This window comes from the organism of the source record quoted next, unplaced genomic scaffold, assembly GCF_019419815.1.
Source record: "Pyrus x bretschneideri cultivar Hongxiangsu unplaced genomic scaffold, Pyrus_bretschneideri_v1 Contig2, whole genome shotgun sequence".
Taxonomy (NCBI): domain Eukaryota; kingdom Viridiplantae; phylum Streptophyta; class Magnoliopsida; order Rosales; family Rosaceae; genus Pyrus; species Pyrus x bretschneideri.
Genome location: NW_025999501.1, coordinates 3,888,227 through 3,901,416, shown reverse-complemented (window position 1 = coordinate 3,901,416; position 13,190 = coordinate 3,888,227). Strand labels below are relative to the sequence as shown.

General features: G+C 34.8%; 1 long non-coding RNA gene across 1 annotated transcript; it reads right to left on the bottom strand.

Annotated features, from left to right (window-relative positions):
- Positions 1–9,729: 9,729 nt before the first annotated feature.
- Positions 9,730–11,938, bottom strand: LOC103939662. Its single transcript, XR_007257983.1, has 2 exons — positions 10,944–11,938; positions 9,730–9,967 (listed from the first exon to the last, which is right to left on the bottom strand). It is a non-coding gene; the product is annotated as an uncharacterized LOC103939662 (long non-coding RNA).
- Positions 11,939–13,190: the final 1,252 nt, after the last annotated feature.

Here is a 13,190-nt window from a genome sequence, read left to right as displayed (position 1 = left end):
CATTAAGAAGTCACATTCCTGTTTTGAGATTGTTGCAGTTTATGTCAACGACATGAACCTTATCGGAACTTCTGAAGAGAACTGCTGCGCACCTTAAGTCGGAATTTGAGATGAAAGATCTAAGAAAAACTCGATACTTTGTCGGTCTTGAGATAGAGCACCATTCGGATGGAATTTTTAGTACATCAATCGAACTATACCCAGAAGGTATTGCACCGCTTTAGAGCCTTCAAGTACTCTTATGGTCGTTCGATCGTTAGATGCAAAACGAAATCTCTTCCATCTGAATGAGGATGATGAAGAGATTTTGGAGCTTGAAGTTCCTTATCTAAGTGTGATAGGTGCTTTATTGTACTTAACCCAATGCACTAGACCCGACATCTCCTTCGCTATTAATATTTTGGCAAGATACAGTAATGCACCAACACGCATACAATAGACTGGTGTTAAAGACATTTTCTGTTACTTAAGGGTACTATGAATCTGGGTTTGTTTTATCCCTACAGATCCTCGAGTGATGTTGCACCTCCTTATCTCGAATCGATTTTCGCCTTATTGGTTATGCTGATGCAAGATACTTATCTGATTCGCACAACACGCGTTCTCAAATGGGTTATATCTTTACTGTTAAAGGCACCACAATCTCTTAGAGGTCAACTAAACATACCTTAGTTGCCACTTTGTTTAACCATGCTGATATTCTCGCCTTACACGAACCAACTTGGGAATGTTTCTGGTTGAGAGCAGTTGTGGGCCATATTCGAAGCTCATGCGATCTTTGACCCGTTGTTGACGTCTCAACGACGATCTATGAACACAATGCAGCATGAATTAAATAGCTCAAGAAGGGTTACATCAAAGGAGACAACAGCAAGCACATTGCCCTGAAGTTCTTCTTCTCACATCAACGGCAAGAGTATCAGAAGATTGAAGTCATGGAAATTATTCACAAGATAATATGGCCGACCTCTTCACCAAATCACTACCGAATGTGACATTTCAGAAGCTTGTTCAAGGAATAGGTGTGCGTAAACTTTCTGAGTTGTAATGATAAAAGCATATTTATGCGACTTTGTTATCTTATTTCTTTGCATTTACTTAATTAATTTCCATTTATTATCGTAATTTAAGTTATTTTCGTATTATTGTAGGTCCAATTGGTAAAGATGGCAATAAATGGCTAAATGAAGTAATTTGGAGCAGTTTTGGACTTGTATTGGATAGTATGCGCGTGGAGCTGTGGGGCTGGACGTTTTTGGTTTTTAACATGTGCTAAATATGTGCTAAAATCTAGAGGAATCAAATTTGGAAGCTTGGAAGACAAGGAAAGACATAATCTTATCCAACCTTATCCAAACTTATCTTATCTTATCGAAATATTATCCACTTTATTCAACATTATCTCATATTATCTCCAGCTGCAAAAGGAGTCCTTATCCTATTCTAAATACTTCCCATCTGATTCTAGGAGTCATAATCCATTCAAACACCCTAATCCTTTTTCTCCTTGGTTTTTGCCGAACCCTACCCTATAGATATATGTATTTATGCCGTAGCAATTAGGGAGAGAAAACTTGGTGCCGCATGTTCTATTCCAAATTGGTGCCGCAACCTGCAAGAGCCAAAAAGGAAAGATTGTGCCACAACCTGCCATTCAACAATTGGAGTTTTCAGAGTTCTTTCTATCCTTATTTAGTTTTAATGTTTATTTTAGATTGTTTTTTAGTTATGATGAACATGTGTAACGAAATTTCTTTTTAGCTAGAGGTGAATTCAAAGCCATGATCATATGTTTTATATAAATTGATTACATCCAGTTATTGTTTCGTAAAACATGAATGCGATTTACTTATCTGCTTTATACAGAACTTATTCTTGTATGTTTATTAAGGATGCACACTTAGTTTGCATGCAGGGATTTGATGCTAGAATATAAGGGAATTTCACCTAATCGTTATGAACTTATATTTAAGTAGTAAAAGTCACTAGTCATGATTGAGTTAAGTAAATTCTTAGCAGGAGTATCATGTTTTTCATAGTTATGAATGTTTCGTCAATGCTTATGATTTTCTCATAACTTAATGATCTTTGAGATGTATCTCTATCATGCTTTTCATAGTTAGGGAACTTGAGAAGGATAGTTTGGTTGCGTCGCTGAGTCCAATTCAATGAACTTAGGAAAGTCTGAGAATTAATTAGTGCATTCACAATTAATTTGGGGCATTGTCATTCATGTTTTATAGAAATAATAACTAGAAATCAATTTGTATGCATATGTTTCATATGTGGAGAAGAATCCTCTAGCTAGCCTCTCACCTATGTCTCGTACAAGACATTCGTTTGCTGCAATTTACTTTATTTTTGTTAAAATTGGTCCAAAATCCCCCTTAGTTCTTATTTTGTGTTAGTCTAGTTTAGTTTTCAGTTTTTAAGTTTAATTTGTGTTGATTAGCATTCCTCCTAATCGCCGGCCTAGAACGATCCCTACTTACTCATACTAAAATTGTCTAAATTATAGGGTTTAATTTGTGTGCTAGTTTCTATCACATCATGTAACATTGTTAGTTCTCTTTGGAATTATGTCAAACTTAGGGGAGTATCCTGAAGTATACTTGCTTGATCTTAATATGTTATTTTCCCTACGATTAGGATCATTTTTCCCTTTGTGTTTTTGTTATCTAATGAGGTTTTGACAAGGCACCCACCTTGGGTTGATCATATCCCTGATGACATCCCGTAGATGTTTCATTTGATTTTGCATTTCTCACGCATTTTTCCTTAGACTACGGATTTTGTCCCTACTCAGGTTTTTGCCATAGCCATTAATTGGTTTTTTGTGAGACTTAGTTCCGTATGCAAGTTCCTACCTTATTTGAGACTAACGTGTTCCCAAAATCAGTGCCGACAAGTCGACTTCCTCAACTCTACATGATACCGAATCTACTTGAGTATTTACATACTCAAGAGAGAGTGTTATAAACTTTGTATTTATGTATGATTGTGTAAATCCTAAATTAGATTTGATTCTAGTTATTCTTCCCTATTAGACTTGTATTCCTTCGATGAGAAAGATTCTTCCTTCCCTTATTACTATAAATAAAGGCAATGCGTAGGAGGAATAACACATCATCTACACAACACTACAAACACATCTCTCTCCACTCTCTCTCTCTCTCTCTCTACAGTGCCAGCCCCCTCTCTCCCTTGTCAGTTAAATATAGGCCACAACATTAACTGGTTAGTTGTTAGTATTGTTGAGACCATGCTCCTTAGTTAGCAATAAGTATGGGGCAGTTTGTGTTTACATGTCCATGTTCGTGTCAATACGAATTTGATACAAACACAGTTACAATCAATTTAAACATGACACAATTATTTGTTGAGTCATTTTATTTTCAAACTCGAAATAGCAAAATTTATGAATGTTTTACACAATAATGACACGATTCACTCGTTTAAGGTTCAATAGTGTACAAGATTACCTATAAAGTTGTTTACATCAAATAAAAGGTTAAACTTGAAATTTCACCTTCAATTTTATTGAGTTATTTTGTGTTACATGGGTTAAATGAATCACACAATGATTAATGGGTTACACAATTACGTATCAAAATGTGTTATTTTCATATTAAGTTGATTGACCCGCTACACGAACTGTTTACTAGCAATATTAAATAGTTTGACATGCTTATTATATGAATGTGATTATGACAAACCTAAATTCATTTATTTCATCTTATTTTCGATTTGGCTTGCCCAGCATGTTTGAAATTGTCACCCTAACTAATAGGCACAAAAATAAGTTTAAGATTAAATTACATGCATGAATATTTTGATATTATAATACAAGAAAAAAAAAGGCCTTTTTATTATTATCTTAAGGATAAATACTCCACCTTTATACATATTTTACAGCAACTCCGAAGTTGGTGTAAACCTCGATCACATGAACTAGCTCCACATCTTGTGCAATTGATCAAGGCACCCAGAGACGGCGCATAGTCAATTACTTGATGTCGTCTAAGTTTACAGCTCATCTACCGTCCTCCCACCGACCAAACTTCACTCAAAAGCCAAGTCAGATTCGAACCTGGTTCCGAAGAGTAGGGTTTCTAATAGATTTTGATAGTAAAAAATGAGGAGAAAGCCCAACCCACTTAGGTTACAGGCCTGGACCAATTTATATTTGCTCACTCTCTCCATTTCCTGTTCTTTGGTTTCATTCTTTTTTCTGGTTTTGAAAAACGGAAAAGACCTAAACCTTCTCTGGCACTCATTTGCACGACAGCTTCAAAGTCCGAACCTCACTCCTCAGCCCTCTCAGGTACCTTCTACTATATCCGCCTTTGTTTTTGTTTAATCTGCCTCAGATTTTGAATAATATTGCTCACTCTGTAAGTCTGTGGGTCAGTGAATTGAATCCAAAATCTGAATTGGGTCAGTGAAAAAGCTTGAAATCTCATATATTTCTGAAAATTTCCATCTGAAATAAAAAAACTTGAACTGGGTCGAGGCTAAAAATTTGAATGTTATCAGTAATTGAATCTGCCGTTCGTAGTTCCGTGGAACCGAATCAAATTTGTAGTCTTGCTGCGCTTCCGGGAATGATTGGAAGGTGTTTGAGGATTTTTCTGTTTGGGTGATATTGTTGTTTGCTAAACTGAAATGTCTTGTATGCAACAAAAAATATAATGGCGAAAGATGAATAAATGTTCGATATATGACTTATTGAGAACAACGCATCATGATATTGCATTCATTTGTACCTCTTTCATTCACCCATAGAATTAGTTTACGGTTTTTCATATGGCTATGTAACTGTGGCTTTCAGTATGGGTTGCCGGGATTCAAGAATTGATATGGGTTTTGAGTGAGGGGATAGGGATACAGGGTCGAGGGAGAGGCGGGATTTGGGTTTTCTGGGTATTGGATTTAAAGACGTGCCAGGGGTGTAAGACTGAAGAGGAAGGAGCTGAGAGATTGGGTATTGAAAATGGTAAAAATTCTAGGGCATGAGCAGCGGGAATAGGGGACTGTGTGTTTCATAAGACATCAGCAGTCATCCGCAAATCGTGTCCTGGGGGGATTTGAAAATGGAATACACATTAGGATATATAACCTCTGATGTTATATCACGTATAAATAGCATCAGCAGTACGAAGCGGCGATACCATTCGATGCCTATTTGCTTTTCTGATGCCTATGCAGTGTTGTTATAGACCAAATTCCTAGTAATGTCTTCTCTGCCCAGAAGGAAAAAAAATATAGTGGAAGACGAATTAATATTTGATGTGTCTTATTGAGAAGAATTCATCATTATAGGAAAGGGATCCTCTCCGGATCCCTTCCACCAAGTCCACTCATCCAGGCCATTGAAATTATCCAACGGCTACAAACAAGGGACCCCTTTAAAACTTATAATAACTTTAGTTGTTGGATCAAATTTCAATGGCCCGGTAAGGGATCTGGAGAGGATCCCTTTCCATCATTATATTGCAGTCATTTGTTCTTTCATTCTCCCATAGAATGATTGTCTTAATATTTCGTGTTTTTTTAGTATTTTAATTTTTAATATACTTTAGTTGTATAGACAATAATGTATGACGCAACTTTCAAGGTATGAAAATATGTCGAAGATAGGACTTGTGATATTGACTTCAACCTTGAATTAAATACTATTAATAAAGATTTATATTTTGGCGTTCAGTGTCCTGAGATGAGTTCTTGGTTTTACCTTGTTTTCATAAGTTTCCATGGGTGATTTGGTAAAGATATGAATATGCTCTATTTGTGAGTTTATTTTCATTTCAAATCCCAACGTTTATGAAAATTGTCAGATTGGATATTGTTTTCCTTTGTTCTTTAAATCATTGGCTTCCATATATCACCGTGATTTCTATGACTAAGATTTGTTTGGTAATTGTTTAAGGACTCTGCCAAAGAAAAAGACTAGCGAAAGTAATGGCCGCCAAGATATGCATAGCCATTCGATCATTTGGTCGCCCATTAACGGAGAACATCAACTGGGGGCTTCCACCTTACACACGGAAGATTGCATTGCCTGAATCACGAGTCTTATACACTGTGTTACGATCACCTCATGTTGATAAAAAGTCCAGAGAACAGTTTGAAATGAATGTCAAGAAACAGTTCCTGGTCATAAACACGGAAACACATGAATTGCAAAAGAAGTTCTTTTGGTTAAAACGCCAGCGGATATTTGGAGCCCAATATGAACTCCAGTTTTCTTGCAAGACCCGTTTGGATAAGGAAAAACTCCAGAAGTTGCTTTGAAGTAAGAGCCTTGCATCGACCCTTTGCTGAACCTGAACTTCCATGGCGTTGTTGGATGGTTCTGTTTTTAATTCAATAGGAAGACGAGATGAGAAAAAGAGGAGCACTTCAAATGTTGATGAAGATAGGCATTGAGGTTGATCTCTAGCAAGTTCTGTAAGTTTGTAATCTGTTTTTAGAAGATATGACGATTCAAAATCGCTTTTTATTGCAGTAGGATTTGTTTACTTAAAATATGGTTGGAGGTCGATGCAATAATGATTCAGCGCTTGAGCTTGGGTTAGATGTGTCACAGAACATTAGCTATCTACAAATAATTGCATTCTCTCTAAATAGCCTCTTCGCGCTCGTGCTAGTGCGAGTGGATAGGATTTTTATGTTGTGTGTATTTTGATTGCATGAATGTTTCTTATCAAACTGCTCATAACTTGCTGCTGAAGAAGTGTTGGCACCTGATTCACGCTACTGTCTGGGAGAGGTGCCCGTATTTAAATGGAAAATCAGGGAAAAAAGATTGTAGGCTTCCATAGCTTAATTAAATAGAGGAGTGTGTTGATATACCCCTTTATATTCGAAGAATAATTTAATTTCGTCCAGATAATAATCAAATTTGCGGTAGAGTATTTCATAATCAAATTTAAGGTTACGCACCTCCTAATGATTATCGTCACTAAAGAGCTGATGGTCCAATGGTAAATGGTGGATTGCGTGGCCTTCTTCAAACTAAAAACTGGAGGTCTCGAGTTTGAAATCCGATGCTGGTGTGGGCCAGACTTGTGGTCAAGGAGAGGCTAATATACCTATGTGAGTCTTCCTTGCCTTCGGAAGGAGATAGTGGCTTGTCACGTTGTCCCCATTTAAAAAAAATAAAAAAATAAAAAAAAAAAGATTATCGTCACTAAACTTTCCACCTATTGTAAATAGTAACTGTCTTGGCTTCTCTGCCACTCTTCACGAATTGTGAATAGTAATTTCCCTCATAGTATAATTCAATTATTTATTAATTATTGAACTGGGTAGATTAAGTTAGAATAGTAATTGTCATGCATGTGAACTTGGGGCTAGAATTGCCATGTATGCTGCCAAGGCTCAACAAACCATGGCTTGGAGGAATGGATGGAGGGGGTTTGGAATGGATTTAAGGTTTAGCCATGGCAAAGTTCCATGGGTGAAAATTGCTTAAGAAGATGGAAAATGTCATTTCGCAGCATTAGTCGATGTATTTTAGTGAAGAGCGAAAAATCGTTTTACCTTCTTCAATGGTTCACCAGCTATCCACGCGACAGAAAAATGATGGAGAACTTGAAATCTAACAGTAAGCAGCAAAGTGACTATTCATAAAAAATTTAGAACTTCACTATAGTATGTACATAATACATTCACCAAATATGCAACCAAATAGGAAGAATATATATCCAATTTTCTTGCATAAATCGGCGAAAACCTTCTTCTATACAATGGAGAAAGAAAAAAAAATTAAAAAATAATAAATAAATAAAGAAAAGAGAGAATAGAAGAGTACCCATAGCTGAAGAGGAGTTTGTCCCAAAAAAAACCCAAAGAGGAGAAAAGCCCTAAACTCTCTCTGGTTAGACCATGTGCAATTGTGAGTTAAAACCTAAATATTTAGCATTAAAAATTTAGGTTCCAATCCAAAAATAGTTTTTTTCCTTCAATGATTTTGGCTTAAAATTTTAGACCACGATTGTTAAATATTTATTTTTTTACAAATTTAAGAAAAATAGAATTTATGTAGATTATCCAAATTTACTTTTATGAATATTTTTAACCAAAAAATATTTAATTTCCAATAAATAATGAAAAATCACTAAACCTACTCCATGAAACATGAAAGTCATGCAACAACAATTACTTTATTTTATAAATATAGAGATATAAAATTGGAAACTTGAAATGGTTCTACATAATAAGTTTTAATCTTACAACAATTACTAATACAAACGATAGTTAAAATACTAAATAGAAAAAAATAAAAGATGACTAAAATACGAATAGACATTAAATGGACTATCATGCTCAAAGATATATACCCAAAGTTTATAGCCCAATGATTGGAAGAAGCTTGGGGGGTTTAAAACCCAAAAGATTTGTGGGGGCCCACCACTATCCTTGGCTCATTTTCTGAGGAAAATTTAGATCAAAAATAGGTTTTAACAGTTCAAGGCTTGGAGTTTAAAGCTCAAATTTTGAGTTGTAACCCAACAACCATTGCACTTGGTCATACGGGTCTGAGCCCATATATCCTTGCTTTTCTCAGTTCATTTTCCTTTCATTCTTTCTTCTGATCTGGTTTCCAAAGAGGAGAAAAGCCCTGAAGCCTCTCCAGCACTCTTTTATTGCAGTGGCGGAGCCACCCCATTAAACCACCATTTCTCCAAGAACATCAAACTCAGAACCTCACTCCTCGACCCTCAGGTACCTTCTAATCTCTACAATTTGCCGTTGTTTTTGTTTAATCTACTTTATATTTTCCTTATGTTGAATGTCAAAATACAACCACAAAATAAGCATAAATGATTCAAACCAATTTGCAAGGTAAAGACAAAAAGTAAAGCGAAACAAAGAATAAGTAAAAGTTGAAGGTAAAAGCTTGTAAATACTTGTAAGGTGTTAGCCAAAGTGACAATAAATTGCATGAAAGGGTAATAACTTGAAAGTAAATGATAAATACAAACAATCAGGCAAAGTTTAAACATATTCAGGTAAGTTAGATGTTATTCAGCCATGTTCTTACGAGTACAAGGTGTGTTTTGAGAAGAAAACTTTATTGTAGGATATCAATACTACAAAGGAGGTTGTAGAGCTATAAATACAAAGAAATATTTGAACTACAAAACGAATGTATGAAAAGTAGGTTGCAGAGTTTTAGAAGTCTTTTTGTATGTTGTGTTAGTGTCCTTTCTTCTATCTCTCCGCTACCCTCTTATAGAAACTGCCTCTTTCTTCCAAAGTAAGTTCTCAATTCTGTTCAAGTAGTTGATGAGATTTTATCAAATGATGAGTTTCTCAATTGGATACTTGAGCTTTGATCCTCTTATATCTACATTTTTGCCATTGAAAAAGTGTTTTTCTCTATAAAACCTTACTACAAATCTCCTTTTACATTGTGAACGAGGGTGATCTTGCCGCCCAATCATGCCACGTCAAAAGCACTTTTAAATTTGGGATGCCTACTGTTCATTTGTGTTAAAATTAAATACCCACTATGCAAACCAAGTGAATTTCAAAGAATTGGGCTTCGAACAGGCCTAATGCCCAACTTCAACCCAAACAATAGGTATTGTTCTTGACATAATGATTTTGTTTCGCTTAAATTTCTAAATGGGCCTTTGATATGTTTAGATTAAACTAGCAAAGGTGCCCGCGCAATGCTGCAGGTTTTAAAATTGTATAAAACATGTGAAAAGATCTAAATACATACGATCTGCAATAGTATTTAGATATATGTTGAAATCTGTTTACAATCATATGGATTGGCGGTTCTATTGCCATTGTTCTAATATTGACATCTTTTACAAATTTGAAGTTCCAAGAGTCCTTAACTGAAAGAAAAGATAAAAGTTTCTTTCTTACTGAAATCTATCAATTTGAATCAAATCTACCAAAGAAGTATATATTGTAGCATACCTTGTAATTTCTGCAAGATGTACACCTGCAATATCAATAGTGACATAATTTCTACCTAAGCCATTGGAAAAACCAAAATTGAACAGAACTTCCTCCCCCCTCATTTGACCAAATAAAATAAGTAATGTTTCTCTTTTGGAACCTCTAATCACATGACACTCCAATCACATGACACAGAACCACACATAACAGAAATTTAAAAAGAAAAAGAACTGAACACATTAACTCTTGACAAAAACTTATTACCCACGAATGGAAAGTCACTGAAAACACAAATCACCAATGAAGAAATGGGGAAACAAATCAGCAACCTAACTTATATAGCATTAGGATGAACCATGCTAATTTGTTTATAACTGATCTGTCTCCCTACATTTTTCTAATTTGCAACCACATATAGTATTATAACATAATGATCAAACAAAACAGATTAATTCTTAAGCACACGTTAACTCTCGAGCATGGAAAGGCTTTGGTTTCTTGCAAAATAATGGAAAATAAAATAAGACAAAGCGTTTAAAATTTATTGAAATACAATGTGAATTTGGAGTACTTACAAAAAAGGTAATGACTGACAAAAGTATAAACATAATTAGAATTTCGGAAAGGAAATTATCAAACAGTAAATTTTTTTAAAGCTTTTGGATTAGTTTTTGAGTCACATTTGACAATTGATAAAAGTGATGGCCTACAAAACTCAAAAATAACTATTTTTTAAGATACAGGTTAATGAAAACTCAAAAATAAACAACAGAGAATGTTAAGTCATCCAATATTAAGATAGCTTCTTTCTGTAGTATATGTACGTTGTAGTATTAGATGACTTAACTTTTGCTATGTGACGTCCTTGAACAACCAAAAAATAAAACTAATACAGATGCAAGTACAATTAGATGCTTTAAATAAATTACTTGTCTAGTCAATATAAACCATTCACGTTTTCATTAAATAACCCGGAGTTGGCACTTCAAAAATATTAATTTAGCTACAAAGAAAACTACCTGAAGATTCCTGACTTGAAAAGGGCATCCAGCAGGGATAAAAACAGCTTGCCCCAAATGTTGTTTAAAGGACCATGGCTCAATTCTTGATAAAACAGGAAAAAAAACAAAAGAATAAAGTTCAGAATTTTCAAAACCTGAATGCTGAAAATCTCAAAGAATATCAAATATTCAAGATCACAGTCACATGCATAACAAAAAGTAAAATGATGTACATTATCTCTAAAGTATAGACCAATAAATAGTTAGAAATGCAGGTCACGATGTGTAGAGTAATTTTCAGAACACAAGATTTACAAATGTCGCTGAAGCCAGAGTCAATTTGACTTCAATTGTAAAAGCCAAATTCAAAGAACACAGGTTTCCATTTAAGAAACATGCGACTTCATCAATTTGAACAGAATTCAAGATAAGTGGCCAAAGCATTATGATTATTCAGCTAGTATTGAATAATGGATTCACCATATTTATAACTGACGAAATGCAATCAACCATCAAAATTGTATTCATTAAATAATTAACCCTATATCTTTTGCTAATGAATATTCAAAGTATTTGACGATAAAATAATAATAATGGAATAGATTAATCATCAATTAATTATCAGCAAAAAATAATATTCATTAAGAATGGGGTTTCTGCAACTCTAGATTTTGCAAATAGTGATAAGAGCCGAAAGATGAGTGGCTGGGACATAAACAGAGGTTAATGGTCCAGCTCAGCAGATCAGTTTAGAGATTGTTAGTGTTTTTAGTCTGTTAAGTATGTGCCATGAGAGCTAAGCAAGGTGATTAGTTGTTGTATAAATTGTTAACTCTCTATATTGAATAGTTAATTCATTCATACAATTACAGAGCAACTATTATATTACTTTCTCTAAAATTCCTTTTCTCTTTTGTTCACTCTGCATTTCTCAAATATTTCAACTTAGTTTGGGAATTTCAAGTGTACCGGTTGATACTCCACAGCCGAGAAGGGAGGCCAAGTTTGGGAAGTCTAGAACTTGGATTTTCCCAAAATTTCACCAAATCAAACCACAAAAATTAATCGAAGTAAACAAAGTGCACAATTTGTCGAAAGCAATTGATCCAACATTCATACAAATGAAATTTGATCATGAATTGAATAAAAAAAGTGAGAGAGAGGAACCTCAAGCACCTGAAACCCTACACATAAGAACACAAATTAATTTAAAATTTCTGCAACTAAACATTTGAATAAAAAAAAAAAATAGGACCAAAATTTCAAATTACTTGCCTTAAGTAGAGAGCATTTTACAAAACGACCTCTTTCGAGACCCAACCTTCTTGCAGCTAAGGCCTGATGGTGGCGGTGCAAGAGAGAGTTTGAGAAGTTGCAATCTAATCTTTTGGATTTAGATAAGAGAGAGCGGAATGACGCAGAAGAGTCGAGAATAGGCACCTTCAACGATGATGGACGCGTGGGCAGCAAGGGTAAAATCCTCTAAACAGAAACAATGCCGATGATCAACACGTGAAAAGCATATACTGAAAAAGCAGGGCAAAAACCCAAAAAACAAAAAAAAAAAAAAAAAAGACCAGAGACGGAGGAATGAGAGATGCGCATGTAGCAAGGACAAAATAGACTTTTCTTACTGTAGCAAAGTGTGAACAGTACGGGAACCAAGCAAAAACCAAGGGCAGTTCCGCCGTTTCACTGTTGGTGAACAGTGCGCTCTCTCACAGGATGAACAGTGCCATTCTGTTGGGTTTTAGTATATAGATAATTTTTAAAGTTTCAATAAACTATGATATAAACTTAGACTTCCAATGAAATTAAATATGATCAACTTTACAGGGCATGCAAGTCCACTACGCATCAACAAAAAGCCCAAGTATATTAAAGGTGGAAACTCTCATATATTAATTATAGTCTTATGATCGATGTAAGATTTTATTCTCCAACAAAAAGTTAGTATTGTGATGTTGATAGTCCTAAAACTCTAGCAGCATGGCTTGCTTTTAATCTCACAATCACAGTAGTTTGGGTACTCATAATTTTATGAAAGTTTTGATATGTAGTTCTATGTGTCTGCGTACTACGTCTATGAAATATCAAAGTAATTGAAAAATAAACTTAGTTTGGAACAAATGTAATAGTGATATATATGCCAAACTTCAGTTTGGCAGATTTGGCTATTAGTTTTCTTGAAATGATTTCCAACACCTTTCTATATCAATAACATTAATTACATATGAAACGGGGATTAAAACGTTTCTTATCAAC